Here is a 25820-nt window from a genome sequence, read left to right as displayed (position 1 = left end):
CTAAAAAAAATATATATACTTTTATCAAATGAATTTTTTTGTGGCCGACAATTTCAAACACGAGTCCGTGTTTAGTTTATCAAGAATATCTCTTGCTTTGGTGAAAGGTCACGATCACGATATCAGGTGTTGTGAAAGAATTAAAAAATTGGTCAAGTGGCCTTTTAAAAACTAGAAAAAAAATTTAAACAAAAAGTTTTTTTTATATATTTATAATTTACGGGTAACGTAAAAAAAAAGGAAGTTTTTTTTTAAAAAAAAAAAAACAAAGAAAGTGTTTAAATGAGTTTTACAGAAAGGGGGAAAGCAAAGTAAAAAAAAAAACTTTTTTTTCAAACAAAGGTAAATGAAAGTAGGACTTAATACAAGAAAAAAGTAAACATCTCCTAGACGTGATAAAATCTATCAATGATAAGTATTAGACTTGATGAGCTAAATGTGACAAAAATGTTTCAACATGTCTTATGTTAATTTTCTAAAATAAGTTATTATTATTCCGAGTTTAACACATATACATATGTTAATTAAAGACAACCTTTTTGTTCTTATGTAGTGTTGGGTTGCAATTTTGGTTGTATGCCATAATTCCATCCAGTAGAGTGACAATAGAAAACTTTTGATGATAATCAATAAAAAACTTTTTTTCCAAACTTGTCAAATGTTTTGTTAAAAACGTGACCGTTGAAAAAAGGAGGTTGAATAATAAAACTTAAAAAACAAATTATTTTTTTAAGAGTGTGCATCAAAATGGCCCGTTTAATAATGGGGAGTAAAAATATAGTCAAATTGTTTCAACGAACAAGGGTTCAATTGGATGTCTCTTAAAAAAATCCGCGGGTACGGGTGATGGATCCAATGGATCCGCATCCACGACCCGCGGGTGCTATCCCTAATTGTGACAAGTACAAATCAACTAAAAGTCTAAAAAATAAATGCTCTTATAGGGACCAAATGTTCACAATAATTGCCTAAGCTAGATATGAAACAAATAGTTCATAAAAAAAAAAAGGTCGTTGTGCGTTTTCGGGATGATAGCCGAAATACACTTACAAAAGTAGGTCAGCCGTCAATTCTTTATGGCCATATCAACGTAGATCAATAAAATCATTTATGGTTTTGATAAAAGATTAATTAAAAATTAATTGTTTTTTTGGTCTTGGATTCTCGGTAACAAAAGCAAAGGTTGTTTTTGGTTGCCACAACAAACAAGACAGAGGTTGTTGACTTTTGTTGTTAAACATGGCACAAGTGAACAATAACAATAGATTATTGTTTTTGAAAAGAATAATGATGCGTTAATTTTATTGTATAAAATAAAATTAAAGAAAATGGTTTTCATTGATGACTATGAACAAACGCAAACAAAGTGTTTGTGGTATTTGGTGATTAAAAAAAAAGTGCATCTAAAGCTTCTACTGAAAATAATATGCATCTAAAGCTTCTACTGAAAATTAATGTGCAAGGTACAACATATAACTATATGGTCAAATTCATTTGAGCCTTCGGAGTCACAAGTATATGATGTATATATATTACTCAATTAACAAAATAGTAAATCGAAATTAATTCATATGAATAGTAAAACGAAATTAATTAATTTACTATTCACATAAAAAGCGCATATGATGAAAAGCGCATCGCATATGATAAGCGCATATGATAAAAAGCGAATATAATGAAAAGCACAGCGCATATGATAAAAAGCGCATATGATTAAAAGCGCATATGGTGAAAAACACAGCGCATATGATTAAAGGCGTATATGGTGAAAAGGATATATGATAAAAAGGCACATATGGTGATTAATGAAAAGTATATTGTGAAAAAGAATCACAAATGTTTCTTGAAAGAATTCAAGGTAAGATATATGAACCAATTCATCCATCATGTGAACCATTTTGATATTTCATGGTTCTAATAGACGCATCTAGCGGATGGTCTCATATTTGTATGTTATCGAGCCGTAATATGGCATTTGCAAAGTTTCTTGCACAAATTATTAAATTGAGAACACATTATTCTGATTACACCATTAAAAGGATGAGACTTGATAATGCTGGTGAGTTAACATCTCAAGCATTTAATGATCATTATATATCTACAGGGATTGTTGTTGAACATCCAGTTGCTCATGTGCATACACAAAATTGGTTTAGCTGAATCAATAGATAAACGCTTGCAGCTAATAACTAGACAATTGATAATGAGTACAAATCTCTCAATATTTATATGTGGACATGTAAATTTACATGCTGCGACATTAATTCGCATTATACCATGTGGAAGTCATAAATATTTTCACTTAATACTTGATTTTGGCCAAGAGCCAAATATTTTCCACCTTAGAACATTGGTTGTGCAGTGTATGTTCCAATTGTATCACCACAAAACAATAAAATGGTTCTTCAAAGAAAGATGATAATATATTTTGGATATAAAACATCTTCAATCATAAGATATATTGAACCCATGATGGGTGATGTTTTTACAGCACGTTTTGCTGATTGTCATTTTAATAAAACATTGTTCCCTAGATTAGGGGGAAAAATAAAAATAAAAAATAAAATGATGCTTCATGATGTGAACATCAATTAAGGTATATTGAACTCGCACAAAAGAATGTGAAACGAAAGTTCAAAAATAATGCATATGCAAGAACTTGCAAATTAATTACTTTATGCATTTACAGATATAAAAAAGTGACTAAATCATATATACCAGCGATAAATGCTCCAGCTCGAACTGAAATTCCAAAAGCTGGCAATAATGTCACTGTTGAGTCTTTGCCACGCATCAAACGTGGAAGATCAATTGGTTCCGAAGATAAAAATCCTCGAAAAAGAAAATCAGCTGATAATGAGGTAAGAGAAAGTGTTCAAGAAGAACCACAAATCAATATTCCTTCTGCAGAGGATATTGATAAATGTAAATACTAAAATTGCGATAAATTATGCAATATTATGGAACCGAAATGAAACTAAAATCTCTATGAGATATTTTCATATAATGTTACAATGACATCATGAATAAAGATGATGATCTGGAACTAAAATCTGTCATTGAATATACAAAATGGACATGATTGAGCTCAATGGAAAGGAGCAATAAGAGCTGAATTAGAATCGCTCGATAAAAGAAAAGTTTTCGGATCAATCGTTATCACTTTTAAAGATGTGAAACGTATGGGATACAAATGAATTTTTATCCGAAAAAAAATGTGCAAATGAAGTTACAAGGCAAAACTAGACTTGTAACTCAATATTTCCCACAAAGACCAGAAATGAATTAGGAGGAAAAATTATCCTCCTGTAATGGATACAATTACTTATTAGATACTTAATCAACCTGGTAGTTATTTAAATGCATCTCATGAATGTTGTTACTACTTATCTGTATGGATCACTTAATAGTGATATATATGAATATACCTAAAGGGTTAAGGTATCATAAGCATCTAATGTAAAATCCAAGGGAATATATTCCATTAAATCACAAAGATTTCTAAGTGGGTTTATACAAACGGGACGTATGTGGTATAACCGATTAAATGACTACTTGATAAAAAAAAAAGGGTATAAATATAAACTTATTTTGCACGTATGTTTTATAAAAACAATGTTCGGATATGTGATCGTAGTTGTTTATGTCAATGTTCTTAACATCATATGAACGAATAAAGAGATCTATGAAATCATTCAACTTCTAAAGAATTATTTTGAAATGAAAGATCATGAAAATCTTAACAGATCGGAAGTTCCATATTTTAGTGCAATTGAGGTTCTTATGTATCTTATAGATTGTACAAGACCTGACATTTCTCTTGCAGTTAATTTGTTGGCAAGATTCAGCTCAAATGACAATGGAGCGGGATCAAACACATATTTTGATACCCTTGAGAAACTGCTGATTTAAAATTATTTTATTATAACGTTTCAAAACAAGATTTGGTTGATTATATATATGCAGGTCATTCATCAAATCCTCATAAAGATAAATCTCAAACTCGATATGTATTCCTAAATGGAGGCACCGCAATATCATGACGTTCTCAAAACAAACACTTGTTGCAACATCATCAAATCATGCCGAAATGATTGCATTACATGAAGCTACTCGGGAATGATTTTAGTTAAGATCAATGATACAAATCATTATTGATTCTTGTGGACTAGAACGCTATAAAAGCGTAACAACTATCTATGAAGATAATACAGCTTACATAATACAAATGAAAGAAGAGTATCAAAAATGACAGAACAAAACATAAATACTGACGAGGCGCTAAAGCTATAAACGGTCTTAACGGTCATAAGTTTGATGGAAAAGAATGGTATATTGGTAAGGCTCAGAAAAAGACTGAAAGGGAATAGGAACTGAAACAACGGTTTGAACAAACCATGAAGGAGACTGTAGACAAATCACGAGGGCCAAACTTGTACATAAAAGATTTAGATGATACAGTTACAGATGAAAACCTCAGATTTTTCTCATATACTCAAGATCTCGTAAAAGACAACCAGATTAAAATGAGATACGTTCAATCAACAACTCTGCTGATCTTTATACCAAAGCACTGCCAACTGCTATTTTCAGAACACACGTTCATAATATTGGCATGAGACATGTTCAGAAGATGTAACAACTCAGGCGTTGCCTATTTGAGGGGGAGTCAACTCTATGCTGCACTCTTTTTCCCTTAGCTAAAGTTTTATCCCAATGGGTTTTCTTTAGCAAGATTTTTAACGAGGCAGTAATAGTTATTCTCTAATAAAATTGTCATCCAAGGGGGAGTGTTATAAAATATCTAGATTGTGTTATAAAATATCTAGATTGGATGTTAATTTTATTATTATTATATTTCTTGCATAGTAATATTTTATACTATAAATAGACATGTATGGTAACCATTTAAGGTGCATCATTTCTCTTGAAATATCAATATCAATATTTCTTCTCTCCTTCTTCTCTCTTTTTCTCTCTTTGTTCTTATAACCATTAAAGGTAGTTATAAGCCTACTGAATTATAACAATAATTATAATTACTAATTACTACTAATAATAATTTAGACAACGTAAAAAACTAGTGCTCGTTGTAAACTAGTTAGAGTGTTCCGCTTAGCAAAACCTTTTGTCGATAGGTATAGGTATCTAATTTCATCCACGGTTAAATTTATATATAAGCTATATAATCGTGATGTAGTTTATGTAATCATTTTTGTTTCACTGTCGGCTATATACTTTCAAAAAATGTATTAATATAAATGATTATACATTTTTAACCTTCAATCAAAAAATTTGATGACGTGTTATCATATTTATAGTTAACATTGGAACAGAAAAAACTATATAGCCTACATTAGAATAAAAGAGAAAATATATTTAGTCCATGTTACCTATAAAAAAACAAAAAATTACACGTAATTATTTTAACGGATTGTACCAGTAACTGATAACCAATTGTTGACATGAGAATACTTTTTGAAATTATATAGCTGACAGTGAGACAAAAATAAGTATATAGCCTACATCAGTAGTCGGAACATTTAAGAATATATTTATATACTATTTGTAGCTTTAAGCCTTTAACCCTTTCAAATAAGGAAAATAATTTTAAACAATGTATATGCAAATTGAAGTAATGATAATAAAACTTTCATTAGTGATATGCTTTTCGAATAATGTCCATGCAATTTTTATTTTTTTTAAAGAAAAGAAAAATGGCTTTGCAAGTTAGTTTTAGGTGTTTATTCGAAGTTATATAACCATTATTAGAGATTGCGTATGTAGAGACCCGTCCTAATCCACCTGGACGAAATCTCCAACATTTGGTTCAATTGCGAGGTACTGACTTCTATATGCCATGAATGACTCCAAGTAATATCTTTAAATTGAGCAAATGCACAGCGGAAGATTTCTTTCGTACCTGAGAATAAACATGCTTTAAAGTGTCAACCAAAAGGTTGGTGAGTTCATTAGTTTATCATAATCATTCATTTCCATCATTTTAATAGACCACAAGAATTTTATTTCCATTTCTTATAAATATCAGGCATGCAAAAATTCATTCATATGGATTGAACACCTGGTAACCGACATTAACAAGATGCATATAAGAATATCCCCATCATTCCGGGACATCCATCGGACATGATAAAAAACATCGAAGTACTAAAGCATCCGCTACAACGGATGGGGTTTGTTGGGCCCAATAGATCTATCTTTAAGATTCGCGTCAATTAGTAGACTGGTTTATTAATTCTTAGGTTACCAAGCAAAAGGGGCATATTCGGCTTCGATCATTCAACCATATAATGTAGTTTCGATTACTTGTGTCTATTTCGTAAAACATTTATAAAAGCGCATGTATTCTCAGTCCCAAAAAAATAATATTGCAAAAGCATTTAAAAAGTGAGTAATGAAACTCACTATCCAATATTTTGTAGTAAAAATATTCATACGACGAAACTGAACAATGCAAGGTTGGCCTCGGATTCACGAACCTATATCATTTATATGTATATTAACAGATATAATGGTAATCGAACAAATTTAAGTATTATTATCAATTGTTATTTTAGTAACTTGTACGTTTCATTAATAACTAAATTAACTATATTTATTTTTATATACATTAAATAGATAATTAATATTTATTACAAACATATTAATATAGTTATGTTTTATGTAAATAATATATTTTTATATAGAAAATCTTTATTTGATATATTAATAATACTAATAATAATAATGATAAAAATAAAAATATTAGTGTTAGAAATAATAAAAATGATAATAAAAATAATAATGATAAAAATAATGATAATTCTAAAAATAATAATAATGATAGTTCTAATAATAAAAATGATAATTTTAAAAAAATTAGTTTCAATAATAATACTGCCTACATTAAGAATGATAATAATAATAATAATAATAATAATAATAATAATAATAATAATAATAATAATAATAATAATAATAATAATAATAATAATAATAATAATAATAATAATAATAATAATAATGAGTACTAAGTAAACTACCTCAAAGAAGTAGTCCTACAAAAATTTCTCAAGTCCGGGTTTGAACCCGCGACGTCCCGCTAACCCGAAAACATCCTTAACCGTCCTTCCATTTCATCTTTTTTGTTTTAATTACGGATTAAACCCTTTTATCCAGTATTCGTCTATTTTCATTTTCCTAAATCCACCACCTTCATCATCTAATTACTATATCATCATCGTTAGCATCTCATCATCAGTTATCATCATCATTAATTTGTGAATCCCCATCATAATCATAACCATTCATCGTCTCTCTCCATCATCATAACTAAACGCTAGAGTATCAACATATTCAATATCATTATCATCGCCTATATCCATATTTATATCATTATACGGATCTTTATTTAATCAACATAATAATTATCACAGTTTCAACATCTTAACGCTATCACTTGCGGATATTAGCTTGTCACTAGAAAAAAAAATCGAATAGATCTGGTCCAATGTTTATTTCAGCCCAACAGATATATACTCATCGGCCCAATAATCAAAAGAGTGTAACTTAATATTTTGATACGTTCGTATTATAAAAACTTGATATTTTTGCTCGTGGGACCTAAGAGACCTTAGTGATCTATCATTTTCATCACTAGTACATGTATCATCGTCATTCAAACATCTCTTTAACCATTGTCATCATCATCGTTTTTTTTTTTTGATAACATCATTATTCTCGCATCACCTAAATCATTATTGCATTCGTTTAAATATAAATATAACTAGCAAAGTATGGCAGCAGCAATTTGTGTTTGTTAGGCAGGAAATAGGAAACGAACATCACCTCATCTATACGTATCAACTTCAAATTACATCGTCATCATCATCTATGCCGATATTACTATCAGCTTCCCTAATTCTCTAAGTTCCTTCATCTATGTATCATCTCATATCATTTTATCATCATCACATCATTCGGTTTGCCTATTCTAATATCATAATCCTAATCCCTCATTCGATTTAACTTGTTTCTTTTCACCTTATTATAGTTGGTCCCATTTTAGTTCAATCGAAAAGGGAAAAGAGAATGGGTCATAAAAAGGAATACGGCTTCATTAAAATAACAGGAAATACAACCCATCTTTTGAATTTTATAATCCCAATTGGCTATTCAATGTGTCGGCCATAAAGTCCCTATATGCTCCACCCACATTAGCACTTGTTTTTATATTGTAATATTCAATTTGCCAAAAAAACTGTATACCATGACCCATCATCATTATTCTTAGTCACATCATCATCTTTATTAAGTTTATTCAATTTTATGATTTCAATAGCAACCGTATGTAGCAACAACATAGCAGTTAATGGGCGGTTTAAATGAATGGTTTAAGGGTTGTGGTGACTGTTTAGTGGTGGTTCCCGGGGTGATAAGGTGGCGGTTATGGGGATTTGAGGGATCAAGGTGTGAGATTGATGGAGAAGAAGGGAAACAAATAGAGTGGCGGTCGATGGGTGTTTGGAGACCAGAAGTTGCAGCAAAGCTGCTGTGGTGACAGTTTGTGGCTCTTCTACCATCAAACGTGATGATGATAGTTAGGGTCTTTGTGGAACACAAAATAACAAACGGGTTTTGAATGTAATGGCGTGCAACAAAATATATATAAAGGTGATGGGAGTTTGTGCGTATGTAAATAGAAATAATACGGTGGTTGTAACAACCTTGATTTTTTCGTTACTTCCGTTAACCTTCCGTTATTTTATTGATAATGCTAAAAACGAACATATATTTCATAGCATTATCCCTCAAGAAACACAAGCTTTTAGTTGCAATTGTTCTATTTACAAGTGATATTCGTTTAAATAATAAAAGGTGAAGACAAAAGACAGATTCGACGAATTGAAGACGCAAACGACCAAAAAGCTCAAAAGTACAAAATACAATCAAAGTGGTTCAAATTATTGATGAGAAACGTCTCAAAATTACAAGAGTACAAGCCACAAAACGCAAAATACAAGATATTAAATTGTACGAAAGGACGTTCGAAAATTCAGAACCGGGACCAGAGTCAACTCTCAACACTCGACGCAACGGACTAAAAATTATAAGTCAACTATGCACATGAATATAATATAATATATAATTATTTCTTAAAATTATATATATATTATATTATTATATAAAACCGTCGGCAAGAAGAAAACAACCAAAGTTGAGCTGTCCCAGCTGGCCATGCGATCGCATGGCTTTGAAGAAGGAATTCCATGCGATCGCATGACCCAAAAAGTGAGGCCACATTGCTATAAATTTAGCAGTTTCAGTCGAATGTAAACACATCTTTTTCTTCTCTTCATCTCACACGTATTATATATATATATATATATATATATATATATATTATAATTTTAATTTTAATTTTAATTTTAATAATAATAAGGGTATGTTAGCGAATGTTGTAAGGGTGTAAGTCGAAATTCTGTCCGTGTAACGCTACGCAATTTTTAATCATTGTAAGTTATGTTCAACCTTTTTAAATTAATGTCTCGTAGCTAAGTTATTATTATTCTTATTTAAGCCGAAGTAATCGTGATGTTGGGCTAAAATATTAAAGATTGGGTAATTAGGCTTTGTACCATAATTGGGGTTTGGACAAAAGAACGACACTTGTGGAAATTAGACTATGGGCTATTAATGAGTTTTATATTAACTTAACGATATCTCGTTAATTTAATATAAAGGTTATAATTTGACGTATCTATAAATAATCACATACGCTTAATCGGGTACAGTGGGCGGGATATCTATAAATACCAATAATTGTTCATTTTACCGGACACGGAATTGGATTAATAGTTAATGGATTAGTTGAAACAGGGGTGGATTACATTCAAGGGTAATTGGTGTAATTGTTAACAAAGTAGTAAAACCTTGGACTACACGCAGTCGATAACCTGGTGTATTCATTAAACAAAGTATTAAGACCTTGTTACAATTCGAATCCCCAATTAGTTGGAACATTTGACTTCGGGTATAAGGATAATTTGACGAAGACTCTCGCACTTTATATTTATGACTGATGGACTATTATGGACAAAACCGTATGGACATATTGAATAATTCAGGACAAAGGACAATTAACCCATGGTAATAAACTAAAATCAACACGTCAAACATCATGATTACGGAAGTTTAAATAAGCATAATTCCTTTATTTCATATTTAATTGCACTTTTAATTATCGCACTTTAATTTATTGTCATTTTAATTATTGTACTTTTTATTATCGCAATTTTATTTATCGTCATTTTATTTATCACACTTTTATTTATCACAATTTCATTATCGTTATTTACTTTACGCTTAAAATTAAGTTATATTTATTTTTAATATTTTACATTAGGTTTTAACTGCGACTAAAGTTTTAAAATCGACAAACCGGTCATTAAACGGTAAAAACCCCCTTTTATAATAATAATACTACTCCTATATATATATATTTTTATACAAATATAGTTTTTTTTTTATAAAAATATAGCGTTTAACTTGGCGAGTTCCCTGTGGACGAACCGGACTTACTAAAAACTACACTACTGTACGATTAGGTACACTGCCTATAAGTGTTGTAGCAAGGTTTAGGTATATCCACTCTATAAATAAATAAATAACTTGTGTAAAATTGTATCGTATTTAATAGTATTTTCTTGTAAAAATTAATACTATTTCGTATACCCCTCGCATAACATCAAGTATTTTTGGCGCCGCTGCCGGGGACTGCTTAAACGCCGGAAGCGAAACGCTATATATATAATAATAAAATAAAAAAAATTCTTAGTTTACTTTTGTAAAAATACGCTTTTGTAAAAAAATACGTTTTAGTTAAAAAAATACAAAAATATAAAAATAAAAATAAAATATATATTTTCAAGTAAGTTTCCAAAATATATAAAATTATAAAGTATTGTTATTTCTATTTTTAGTTTGTAAAAATATAAGTTTTTATTTCATTTATATAAATATTTTATATAAATATTAAAACAGAAAATATATATATATATATATATATATAAGTTTTCGGGCTACACTGTAGCAGCCCAAACAATCTGGCCCAATTTCCTACTCCATGCGACCGCATGGATTTATAACGCAAAGACCATGCGATCGCATGGCCTGTTATGACACGCCAGAATGAACCTGGTACTGCATTAATTACGGAGTAAAATTTAATTATAATTAATAAAAACCCTAATTAGGGTTAATTATAATAATAATTAAGTTTTAGTTTTATTATTTTTATATTTTAAGTTTAATTAGTTTTATTAATATATAAAAATTGATACTTTTATAAATAAATAATATAAAAATAATATTTTTATAAAAATTGTACTTTTTACAACTTTAAGTTTATTTTTATATTTCGTATCTTTTTAATCGTTAAAGCATATTTTTGTTATTTTTCGTTCGTAATTAGTTTTAAGTCATAGTTTTTGCCATAGCTATTTTTATTTCTAGATTTTTAGGCTTTGCCGTAAAATCTCTTAAGTGCTTTTTCTTTAGACTAAGATTTAGGTGCTTTAGAATTTTGCGACGACGTTTTTAGATTTTAGTACTTTTTAAGTTATTACCGTTTTGAATATAGAATTTCTTTAAGCTTTAATATCTTTAGACGTAACTTTTAATTTTTATTTTTTAGACTTTTAAGTTTCGACGCGCTACTTTCTTATTATTATTTTTCGACCTTTTATTTTTCGACGTTTTCCGACGCGTTCTTTTTCTTTCTTATTTCACGACGCTCTAGTTTTTAGGACATAGAATTTTCTATTTCTTCTCTAAAATTCTTTAAATTTCAACAGAAAATTATTTTAAACGGTTAAATTGATAGACATCAAAATTTTCTGGTTCGTAGTAATAGTTGGATTTGTTAGTGGCTGAGTTGTGAGCTTCCGATTTAAAGGGTTCTTGCTCCCTGCTACATCTATTGGCTATTCGAAACGTGGGCAAAATCAGAAAAGTCTATTAATTTGATAACTTATATAATTTTTATCTTTTATAACTAATATGATATTCAGTGAATGCACCGAGCAAAACGTTCACCACCTTTTATACGTTCACCACCTGTAACTCGATCAAGACATCTAGCCAATATTGTCGCCGTTGATTTTTCTTTAGAATCGTCATCTAGTCAACCAAGTACTCCAATTCAAATTTCCGATAATCCATTTTTTGAACCCGACCTCACAATTGAGAATCCGGAGGATATTCAGGGACAATTCAGAGATCCTGAACCATTAATCTTTCCTCCGGAACCACCAATCATTCAAACAGAGATTGTCGAGGAACAACCCATTAAATTAGAATCCTCTAGTGATTCAGATTCAACAAATTCAATCATGGAGAATCTGGAACCTCTAAGTATGGAAGACCGAATGCGAGCTAAACGTACTGGCCAAGGTCACGCAATAACTCAACTAGACATTAATGCGCCAGATTATGAAATCAAAGGACAAATCCTACACATGGTGACCAATCAATGCCAATTTAGTGGTGCACCGAAGGAAGATCCAAATGAACATCTTCGTACCTTTAATAGGATTTGTACTTTATTCAAAATAAGAGAAGTGGAGGATGAACAGATATATCTCATGTTATTTCCCTGGACTTTAAAGGGAGAAGCCAAAGATTGGTTAGAATCGTTACCTGAAGGGGCGATTGATACATGGGACGTTTTAGTTGAAAATTTTCTTAAACAATTCTTTACGGCATCTAAAGCCGTGAGACTTCAAGGAGAAATTGTTACGTTCACACAAAAGCCAAATGAAACTCTATATGAGGCGTGGACAAGATTTGAAAAGTTATTGAGAGGATGTCCGCAACATAGTTTAGACACTTGTCAAATAGTACAAATATTCTACTAAGGATGTGACATCACTACAAGAAAAGACATCGATATAGCAGCTGGTGGTTCCATTATGAAGAAAACAGCAACTGATGCTTACAAAATTATTGATAACACTGCTTCCCACTCACATGAGTGGCATCAAGAAAAAGATATCATTAGATCATCTAAAGCAGCTAGAGCCGATTCTAGCCATGACTTAGATTCCATTTCCGCAAAGATAGATGCTGTCGAGAGACGAATGGAAAAGATGACTAAAGATATTCACTCAATACGAATTAGTTGTGAGCAGTGTGGAGGACCACATTTAACAAAAGATTGTCTCAGTATTGAACAAACAATGGAACAAAGAGAGAATGCTGCATACATGAACCAAAGGCCTGGAAATAATTATCAGAATAATTATCAACCGCCGAGACCGATCTACAATCAAAATCAGAATTATAACCGAAATGGTCCATACAATAACCAACAAGGTCCTAGTAATCAACAAGTATCCAATAATACTTACAATCAGCAAAGACCTATTTTTCAAAATAAACCACCACAAACCGATGATAAAAAGTTAAATTTAGAAGATATGATGTCGAAGCTAGTTGAATCTCAAACGCAGTTTTTCACATCTCAGAAACAAACCAATGAACAAAATGCTCAAGCATTTAGAAATCAACAAGCTTCTATTCAAAATTTGGAACAAGAAGTAAGTAACCTAGCAAGGTTAATAGGTGAAAGAAAACCGGGAAGTCTACCTAGTGATACAAATGCTAACCCCAAGAATGAAACAGCTAAAGCCATTACCACAAGAAGTGGTATTACACTTAAACCACCTGAAATACCTGTAATTTCTGATGATTCTATTCCTACTCCACAAGAACCACAACCTGAGCAAGATAAGGAAAAAGAACCGGTAATTGAAAAGGTTAATGAAGACAACACAGTTAAAGCTAAACCTTATGTTAAACCATACCAACCACCACTTCCTTACCCGAGTAAAATGAGAAAAGAGAGACTTGAAGCCGAGCAATTCAAATTCTTGGATATGTTTAAACAGATAAATGTAAATCTTCCTTTCATTGATGTGATTTCAGGAATGCCTAGATATGCTAAATTCTTGAAAGATCTAATCACAAATAGAAAGAAAATGGAAGAACTTTCGGCTGTTACTATGAATGCTAATTGTTCTGCAGTACTGTTGAATAAGATACCAGAAAAATTATCAGATCCATGAAGTTTCACGATTCCATGTTTTCTGGGTAGTCTTAGTTCAATAGAAGCATTGGCAGACTTAGGTGCTAGTATAAATTTAATGTAGTATTCACTATACGCTAAACTAGACCTTGGAGAATTGAAACCAACATGAATAAGCATACAACTAGCCGATCGATCAGTAAAATATCCTAGAGGGATAATGGAGAACATGCTAGTTAAAGTTGGTACTTTAGTATTTCCAGTAGATTTTGTTATTCTGGACATGGAAGAAGATTCTCGAGTTCCTCTCATATTAGAAAGACCATTCTTAAACACGGCTAAAGCAATAATAGACATGTTCGGTAAGAAACTGACCCTAAGTATAGAGGACGAGAGTGTTACCTTTTCAGTTGATAGAGCAATGCAACAACCGCAATCTGCAGATGATACATGTTATTATATTCAAACTATAGATTCACATGCAGAATTGTTAGAAGAATTTCCAGAATTACAAGGAATAGGAGAATGTTCTTTAGGAGAAGGAACTGAACCAATTGATGAAACTGAAATGTTAGCTACACTTATGGCTAATGAATATGAACCAACAAAAGAAGAAATTCAAATGTTAAAAGAGGAAGACATATATCGATATAAATCATCGATAGAGGAACCACCGACATTAGAATTAAAACAACTTCCAAACCATTTGGAATATGCTTATTTGCATGGTGAATCTGAATTACCTGTAATAATATCATCTTCTCTTACTGAAAATGAAATATCTCAACTCATTGCTGTGCTAAAAGCTCATAAACCAGCTATTGCATGAAAGATTCATGATATTAAAGGAATAAGTCCTTCGTATTGCACACATAAAATCCTTATGGAAGAAGGTCATAAAACGTATGTGCAACGCCAACGAAGACTAAATCCTAATATGCAAGATGTTGTTAAGAAAGGTGGCATGACTGTCATCACAAATGAGAAAAATGAGCTTATTCCTACTATGACTGTAACAGGATGGCGTGTTTGAATTGATTATAGAAAATTAAATGTCGCCACCAGAAAAGATCACTTTCCCTTACCTTTTATTGATCAAATGTTGGAAAGATTAGCCGGAAATAGTTACTATTGTTTTCTTGACGGTTTTTCTGGATATTTTTAAATTCTAATAGCACCCGAGGATCAAGAGAAAACCACGTTCACGTGCCCTTATGGTACTTTTGCTTACAAACGCATGCCATTTGGACTTTGCAATGCCCCTGCAACCTTTCAAAGGTGCATGATGGCGATTTTTCACGACATGATAGAAGAATGCTTGGAAGTTTTCATGGATGACTTTTCAGTCTTCGGTGATACATTTGAATCATGTCTAGTCAATCTTGAACGAATGCTTATTAGATGCAAACAATCAAATCTAGTTCTTAATTGGGAGAAATGCCATTTCATGGTTAAAGAAGGCATTGTTCTTGGTCATAAAATTTTAAAAGAAGGAATTGAAGTGGATAGAGCTAAAGTAGGTGTAATTGCTAAACTTCCACATCCCACCGATGTTAGAGGAGTTAGGAGTTTTCTAGGGCATGCTGGTTTTTACCGACGTTTCATAAAAGATTTTTCTAAAATTGCCACTCCTATAAATAAACTTCTAGAAAAGGATGCTCCATTCATCTTTTTAGATGAATGCATCAAATCTTTTAATATTCTTAAAGAAAAACTCACTAATGTGCCGATCATGATAACTCCAAATTGGAATCTACCATTTGAACTTATGTGCGATGCAAGTGATTTTGCAATGGAAGCCGTTTTAGGACAAAGGATTGAAAAACGATTTCAACCTATTTATTATGCTAGTAAGACGTTACAAGGAGCACAAACGAATTACACAACTACTGAAAAAGAACTCCTTGCTATTGTCTTTGCTTTTGACAAATTTCGTTCATATCTCGTTCTAGCTAAAACGGTGGTCTATACTGACCATTCTGCTCTTAGATACATATTTTCAAAATAAGATGCCAAACCAAGATTAATCCATTGGATCTTACTCTTACAAGAGTTCGATATTGAAATCCGATATAAAAAGGGAGCAGAAAATCTCGCCGCTGATCATCTTTCTCGTCTTGAAAATCCTGAATTAGAAGTTCTAAATGAATCGGCCATACAAGATAACCGTTTACAGGAGGGCATTATGGGCCTCAACTCACAGCAAGAAAAGTTTACGATACTAGATTCTATTGGCCTACAATTTTCAAAGATGCACACCTTCTTTGAAAATCCTGTGATGCTTGTCAAAGGGCTGGAAAAATAAGTCAACGTGATGAAATGCCACAAAATGTCATTCAAGTATGTGAAGTATTTGACATTTGGGGTATTGAATTTATGGGTCCATTTTCAAAATCTCATAATAATCTCTACATTCTCGTTGCCATTGATTATGTATCTAAATGGGCGGAAGCACGAGCTCTCCCGACTAACGATGCACGAGTTGTAGTCAACTTCTTAAAACGTCTTTTTGCAAGGTTCGGAACACCGAAAGCTTTAATAAGTGATCGGGGTACTCATTTTTGTAATAATCAACTTGAGAAAGTTCTCAAAAGATATGGAGTAACTCATAAAATCTCAACCGCTTATCATCCACAAACAAGTGGACAAGTTGAAAATACCAACCGAGCTTTAAAACGTATTCTAGAGAAAACCGTAGGATCAAATCCGAAGGAATGGTCCATAAAATTGGAGGATGCACTCTGGGCTTTTAGAACAGCCTACAAAACTCCAATTGGAACCACACCTTTTAGAATCGTTTACGGAAAAGCATGTCATCTTCCAGTAGAAATTGAACACAAAGAATTTTGGGCTTTGAAGACATGTAATCTTGATTTACATGAAGCTGGACGTCTACGGTTAAGTCAATTACACGAATTAGAAGAATTAAGACATGAAGCATATGAAAATTCGTTAATCTATAAGGAAAGAACGAAGAAATGGCATGATAAAAGAATCAGAAGTTCAAAAGAATTTAAGGAAGGAGACAGAGTTCTTCTTTTCAATTCACGATTCAAGCTATTTCCTGGAAAATTGAAATCAAGATGGTCTGGACCATTTATAGTCAAAAGAGTTTTCCCATACGGAACAATAGAGTTAATAAATTCAAATGGGATTGAATTTAAAGTTAATGGTCACAGAGTTAAACATTACATACATGGTCTGATGGAAGTTGACAATGAAGTCAATAATAATTTCACCACCCAAGAAAACCTTCAAAATGAAAACATAAATATGTTATCAACAACATATGAAAAATCAAAAATGGAAAATAGGGAGGATTCAAATTGGAGTGATGAAGAAGAATTTCTATACAAACCTCCCAGTCCAAGAAATGAAGAAAAAGAAGTTCAAATAGAAGTAAAAGAACCAAGAAAAGAACACCCGAAAAAAGGTTAACAAAACAACTCGACTTACTAAAGTAGGAGACCCGGGTGAATTTATCATTTCTTGCTTGCTTAATGATGGTGCTATATATAATGGACTCGCAGATTTAGGAGCAAGTGTAAATATTATGCCTCTTTCCTTATACAAAAGATTAGGTATGGGTAAATTAAAACCAACCAAAATAGGTGTTCAATCATTTGACCTAACCATTAAACACCCGGTTGGAATAGCAAATAATTTACTTGTTAACGTGGGAAGTTTGACCTTTGTTGCAAACTTCATAGTTATTAATATGGAGGAAAACTTTGATATTCCTCTAATTTTAGGTCGCCCATTTTTAGCAACCACCGAAGCATTCATTGATGTAAGAGAAGGTAGAATGACACTTAGAGATGGTGATAAATCGGTCACCTTTGTGAACCGAAAGTTTAGATCTTCACCAACCAAAACAGTTAAACCAATAAAAACGCATAAGTGTGGGGATGATGAAGAAACACTTAATGATGATCCGATCACAAAGAACCCCGTTGATGATATGAAATTAGATGAACCCGTTTTTAATAGTTCAATGAAAAACTTTATAAACGGATTCACGATGCTAGGATTAAGGGAAACTTTAAGTTATGTAACCTATTAGTATCCAATTTATCGCCAAAAGAAAAGGCGATGTTAGTTGAATTTGTGAAAGTTACGGAGGAAATCAACAAATGGATTGAAGCAAAAGTCAGAGATATACAAGTTGTTGATGAACCAATTGACAATGAAGTTAATCACAAATTCGATACCACAGCTAACTAAGTGTGGGGAGAATCGAATCTTTTTAGGATAATAGTTATTTCTGTTAGAGTTAGATATTCTGTTTTCATGTAGTTTCCGAGAATGGAATCCGAATGGACTTTCTCTAGCAGACCCTAAAGAACTAGTCTTCTCCCCCCATTCTGAATTTTTATTTTTTTAGGTTTTACGAGATGAAGAATTCCTTTGATCTGAACCATGGTCTAATGCTACACGCTATGATTACTAAATGTAATAATGACACCCCTCCGAGTGAACTGGTATCATTCATAAGAGAAAAAATGGACGGAGTAAGAAAAGAACTCAGAAAAGATCATCATAAGATACATTTTGGTAAAGGAAAATCAAAATCCGCAACAAAAAGAAGAGCACGACACCTTGAAAGATGTTATAAATGCGTAAAATGGTCACACGAAGGTAAATGTTCAAATAATCAAACATATTCAAATATCGAATTTGTTACTCTATGCAGAGAAGGACCGTTCATATGTTTAGAAGAAAAGATATTGAAGATTCGAGGTTATGCTTACGTAGCTATGGAAAATCAAATCACACGACTCTCCTATGAGTTGGCTAAAGCAGGTCTCTGAGAATTCTTTCTCACAGGTAAGTATGTACAGTTTTTATTTTTATTTTTATTGCTTTTAACCTTTTGATAATAAACGCTGAATCGTTCGCTATAAAGTATTAAATTGGTATTCAATAAAATTAGGTATGCGTAACCGAAATTATTGATATCATACAAAAATTTATTACATCACTGCGAAATTTACCGTTTATTCTTAAGGTATAAATATCTTTAATCAATCAACCCAAAATATTTCAGAAATTCGTCAGAAGTAAAACTAGGTCATTGAACCGAAATTACTTTAGCAAAAAGAGGGGCGTATATTTTTGATAATATTTGATTGATTAAAGTGGGATAAAAGACCAAAAAGATTTTTTTATTTTAATTTTTTTACCTTGTTTTTAAAATTAATATATATATATTAAATTAATATTGTAAACTTTTTAAAATCAATATATTTAAGTTTGTAAATATTTAAAAAATTAATATTTTTAATATAAATTTGTATGTATAAAAACAAAAATATAATATAAATTTGGTGTGAATTTTTAATTTTAATTATATGAATTTTTAATTTTATGCATTTTAAATTTAAGTTTGGTGTGAATTTTTAATTTTAATTATATGAATTTTTAATTTTATGCATTTTAAATTTAAGTTTGGTGTGAATTTAAAAACAAAAATTTACTTTATTTCATTAAGTTAAAAATGTGATTTCTAAAAATTCGTCGTGAGTTGAAAACTAGGTCGTTGAACCGAAATTGCTTTACCTGAGGTCGGGACGAGAACTTTTATTATCATTATTTTTAATCTTATTGAATTAAAGTATGCCAAAAACATTAAAAAACCCAAAAATCTTTACTTTTAAAACAACGCTTTGAAATAATAAAATTTTAAAACTTTGTTGAGAGACGGACTAGGACAACGATCCGAAACGTCCTCACTCCTAAGAAGAAACAAATTTTTAAAATTTATTAATTATTTGTTTTAATTAGTACAAGGTTTTTATTTAAAAAAAAAAATCCCGGACCCCATGCGATCGCATGGGGTTTACACTTCAACCTCATGCGATCGCATGGGGCCTAAAATCTGGCCATGATCAAAAGCTCAGCGAGTCTGCGGCTCTTTCACAAACACACACACAAATACGCAAATACCTCCCAAACTCTCTCAATTTTCATCAATTTTTCACTAAAATCAACCAAATTTTGTAGTGACCCGAACTTTTCCATGTTTATATATATATATATATATATATATATATATATATATATATATATATATATATATATATATATATATATATATATATATATATATATATATATATATATAATGAAATTGTTATTTACATGATTAAGTGTTTCCAACATGTTAAGCAATCAAACTTTTTAAGACTTGATTAATTGAAATAGGTTTCATATAGACAATTGACCACCCAAGTTGACCGGTAATTCACGAACGTTAAAACTTGTAAAAACTATATGATGACATATATATGGTTATATATATAGTTAACATGATATTATGATAAGTAAACATATCATTAAGTATATTAACAATGAACTTCATTTGTAAAAACAAGACTACTAACTTAATGATTTTGAAACGAGACATATATGTAACGATTATCGTTGTAACGATATTTAATGTATATATATCATATTAAGAGATATTCGTACATCATAATATCATGATAATATAATAATTTAAAATCTTATTTGATATTATAAACATTGGGTTAACAACATTTAACAAGATCGTTAACCTAAAGGTTTCAAAACAACACTTACATATAACGACTAACGATGACTTAACGACTCAGTTAAAATGTATATACATGTAGTGTTTTAATATGTATTCATACACTTTTGAAAGACTTCAAGACACTTATCAAAATACTTCTACTTAACAAAAATGCTTACAATTACATCCTCGTTCAGTTTCATCAACAATTCTACTCGTATGCACCCGTATTCGTACTCGTACAATACACAGCTTTTAGATGTATGTACTATTGGTATATACACTCCAATGATCAGCTCTTAGCAGCCCATGTGAGTCACCTAACACATGTGGGAACCATCATTTGGCAACTAGCATGAAATATCTCATAAAATTACAAAAATATGAGTAATCATTCATGACTTATTTACATGAAAGCAAAATTACACATCCTTTATATCTAATCCATACACCAACGACCAAAAACACCTACAAACACTTTCATTCTTCAATTTTCTTCATCTAATTGATCTCTCTCAAGTTCTATCTTCAAGTTCTAAGTGTTCTTCATAAATTCTACAAGTTCTAGTTTCATAAAATCAAGAATACTTCCAAGTTTGCTAGCTTACTTCCAATCTTGTAGAGTGATCATCTAACCTCAAGAAATCTTTATTATTTATAGTAAGATATCTTTCTAATATAAGGTAATACTCATATTCAAACTTTGATTCAATTTCTATAACTATAACAATCTTATTTCTAGTGGAAATCTTACTTGAACTTGTTTTCGTGTCATGATTCTACTTCAAGAACTTTCAAGTCATCCAAGATCCTTTGAAGCTAGATCCATTTGTCTCTTTTCCAGTAGGTTTATCCACAAAACTTTAGGTAGTAATGATGTTCATAACATCATTCGATTCCTACATATAAAGCTATCTTATTCGAAGGTTTAAACTTGAAATCACTTGAACATAGTTTAGTTAATTCTAAACTTGTTCGCAAACAAAAGTTAATCCTTCTAACTTGACTTTTAAAATCAACTAAACACATGTTCTATATCTATATGATATGCTAACTTAATGATTTAAAACCTGGAAACACGAAAAACACCGTAAAACTGGACATACGCCGTCGTAGTAACACCGCGGGCTGTTTTGGGTTTGATAATTAAGAACTATGATAAACTTTGATTTAAAAGTTGTTCTTCTGGGAAAATGATTTTTCTTATGAACATGAAACTATATCCAAAAATCATGGTTAAACTTAAAGTGGAAGTATGTTTTTCAAAATGGTCATCAAGACGTCGTTCTTTCGACTGAAATGACTACCTCTTACAAAAATGACTTGTAACTTATATTTCTGACTATAAAACTATACTTTTTCTGTTTAGATTCATAAAATAGAGTTCAATATGAAACCATAGCAATTTGATTCACTCAAAACGGATTTAAAATGAAGAAGTTATGGGTAAAACAAGATTGGATATTTTTTATTTTTGTAGCTACGGGAAATATTAACAATTCTATACAAATCATATCCTAGCTAACTTATATTGTATTATACATTTATTCTAATATATTATGTAATCTTGGGATACCATAGACACGTATGCAAATGTTTTGACATATCATATCGACCCATGTATATATATTATTTGGAACAACCATAGACACTCTATATGCAGTAATGTTGGAGTTAGCTATACAGGGTTGAGGTTGATTCCAAAAATATATATACTTTGAGTTGTGATCTAGCCTGAGACGTGAATAAACTGGGTCGTGGATTGATTCAATATAATATATATCGATTTATTTCTGTACATCTAACTGTGGACAACTAGTTGTAGGTTACTAACGAGGACAGCTGACTTAATAAACTTAAAACATCAAAATGTATTAAAAGTGTTGTAAATATATTTTGAACATACTTTGATATATATGTACATATTTGTTATAGGTTCGTGAATCGACCAGTGGCCAAGTCTTACTTCCCGGCGAAGTAAAAATCTGTGAAAGTGAGTTATAGTCCCACTTTTAAAATCTAATATTTTTGGGATGAGAATACATGCAGGTTTTTATAAATGATTTACAAAATAGACACAAGTACGTGAAACTACATTCTATAATTGAATTATTAAAATCGAATATGCCCCTTTTTATTAAGTCTGGTAATCTAAGAATTAGGGAACAGACACCCTAATTGACGCGAATCCTAAAGATAGATCTATTGGGCCTAACAAACCCCATCCAAAGTACCGGATGCTTTAGTACTTTGAAATTTATATCATATCCGAAAGGTGTCCCAGAATGATGGGGATATTCTTATATATGCATCTTGTTAATGTCGGTTACCAGGTGTTCACCATATGAATGAATTTTTATCTCTATGTATGGGATGTATATTGAAATATGAAATCTTGTGGTCTATTGTTACGATTTGATATATATAGGTTAAACCTATAACTCACCAACATTTTTGTTGACGTTTTAAGCATGTTTATTCTCAGGTGATTATTAAGAGCTTCCGCTGTCGCATACTTAAATAAGGACAAGATTTGGAGTCCATGCTTGTATGATATTGTGTAAAAACTGCATTCAAGAAACTTATTTCGTTGTAACATATTTGTATTGTAAACCATTATGTAATAGTCGTGTGTAAACAGAATATTTTAGATTATCATTATTTGATAATCTACGTAAAGCGTTTTAAACCTTTATTGATGAAATAAAGGTTATGGTTTGTTTTAAAATGAATGCAGTCTTTGAAAAACGTCTCATATAGAGGTCAAAACCTCGCAACGAAATCAATTAATATGGAACGTTTTTAATCAATAAGAACGGGACATTTCAGTTGGTATCCGAGCGTTGGTCTTAGAGAACCAGAATTTTGCATTAGTGTGTCTTATCGAGATTGTTAGGATGCATTAGTGAGTCTGGACTTCGACCGTGTTTACTTGAAAAATGATTGCTTAACAAATTTTGTTGGAAACTATATATTTTTAACATGTGAATATTATGTGATATATTAATCTCTTAACGTGTTTGATATTATGTGATAGATGTCTACCTCTAGAACAAGTCTCATTGACTCACCTAATAATAATGAAGAGTCAAATATAAATTGGAATGATTCGTGGACTGATTCACAAGTTCCCGAAGAGGAACCGGAAGAAGAGTCGGGACCGGAAGAAGAATCGGAACCGGAAGAAGAAATAGAACCAGTGGGGGAAATAATAAAATGGTTAAGTAGAAGAAAATCCTCAACCAACCGACCAAAGTTAATTATGGTCAATGGTGTTTCCGCCAAGGAAGCAAATTAATGGGAGGATTACCAATTCTCCGATGAATCGGATCCCGACAAGGATTCCGATGATGTTATAGAAATTACCCCAACACAATTTAATAAGGCAAAAGAGAACAATAAGGGAAAGGGCATAAAAATAGAGAAATTTGATTCCAAACCTGATGAACTTTATATGTATCGTCAACACCCGTATTTCTTAAGTTGTGACAATAACCCGGGAACCTCTAAACAACCAGGTTTTTCTAAACTAATGTGTAAAACGACGGCTCGTATTAGGGGAACATCATATATCCCTAGAAACTTGGCAAAACGAATCAAAACCGAAGAAGAAGAAACGAGTGAGTCGGAATAAGATAGTTGTATTCATGTGGTGTAATATATGTAATATAGTGTGCTTATGCTTTATGATATATGTAAAAATTGCTTGTATTAATAAGTATTTTTTTATGAATCTAACTCTTGTCAATTTTACAGTATAAAAACATAAAATGGATAGACAACCCAATATTTTAAGAGACCTACCCAGAGACATGATTGATGAAATCTTGTCTAGAGTCGGTCAGAATTCCTCGGCACAACTATTTAAGGCGAGATCAGTTTGTAAGACATTCGAAGAACGTTCCAAGAATGCCTTGGTTTATAAAAGGCTTTCGTTCGAAACATGGGGGATATCACATTGGGAAATCCATAAGTTACGATGTGTTTACTTTGACGCATATATTGCGGGGAACCCAAATGCTATTTTACGCAACGGGTTAAGAAATTATTTTGACCAATATATCCGAATATAGGACTTCGTGATTTAGAAAAAGCGGCTAACATGCAACATAAAGAAGCATGTTATGCTTACGGGTTAGTAATGTTCGCTTCACACCAAAGTGAGAACAAGAACATCGGGCTAAAACTATTAAACAAAACGTTCCCACAAGTGACGGAGTCGGTAATTGGGGTAAGAAATGAGGTTTTTAGATTATTACGAGACTGTTGGTCATTACGTAACCTTCATCCTTTTGACGACGTTACAACACATTGTCTTACTATCGGTCACAATGGTTATGTTCCACAAAACCAAGGATGGGAAGTGGTATTAGTAAAACCAGAATGCATGACTTGTTTCTGGACGTATGAATTACGTGTCTTTATTGCCTTTGCTGAACGCCTTGTTTATTAACTAGAATTATCTTCGCAACTACTTTGTATCAAAGTTTTATGTGCTATATTTCATGCTATATGTAAAATAGCGGTATTGTAAGTTTGCAAGTTATTGTATAAAGGTTTGAATATGATATATATATTTATTTTTTTGTTGTGATTAGTTTTTCATATAGAATTGTAGTAGTTGAAATGGTATGTTAGCTACTAAGTATGAATTTAACGGGTAGGTACTACCCGAATTAAAGAGTATAAAATGCTAATATGAAGAAAGAGCTTTTATAAATAAGTTCATATTACGCTACGAAATACTATTGACTACTCTTGATATTCTATATGATTAACTCGTTTCATTTGACTATTTTGAAGGAAATGGCACCGACTACTCGACACACCTTGAATATGAGCGAAGAGGAATTTTGTGCCTTTCTTGCTTCAAACATAGCCACAGTACAGGCCACGCTACATACCAACAATAACTCTGAATCTAGCAATACAGCTAACGGTGCAAGAAATCGTATAGAATGCTCCTACAAGGAATTCACTACCTGCAAACCTTCAGAATTTGATCGGACCGAAGGACCAATCGGATTGAAACGGTGGACCGAGAAAGTTGAATCAGTCTTTGCCATAAGTAAGTGTGCTGAAGGAGACAAAGTGAAGTACGCTTCGCATACCTTCACAGGTATTACGTTAACATGGTGGAATACCTATCTAGAGCAAGTGGGACAAGATGCTGCTTACGCGCTACTGTGGTCAGCATTC

General features: G+C 31.6%; 1 non-coding gene across 1 annotated transcript; it reads right to left on the bottom strand.

Moving 5' to 3' along the window:
- Positions 1-12776: 12776 nt before the first annotated feature.
- LOC139865211 (small nucleolar RNA R71) lies at positions 12777-12883 on the bottom strand. The gene has a single exon (XR_011764730.1). It is a non-coding gene; the product is annotated as a small nucleolar RNA R71 (small nucleolar RNA).
- Positions 12884-25820: the final 12937 nt, after the last annotated feature.

Source organism: Rutidosis leptorrhynchoides, chromosome 8 (assembly GCF_046630445.1).
Source record: "Rutidosis leptorrhynchoides isolate AG116_Rl617_1_P2 chromosome 8, CSIRO_AGI_Rlap_v1, whole genome shotgun sequence".
Taxonomy (NCBI): domain Eukaryota; kingdom Viridiplantae; phylum Streptophyta; class Magnoliopsida; order Asterales; family Asteraceae; genus Rutidosis; species Rutidosis leptorrhynchoides.
The sequence above is the reverse complement of the archived record's forward strand: the minus strand, read 5'-3'. Positions and strand labels throughout refer to the sequence as shown.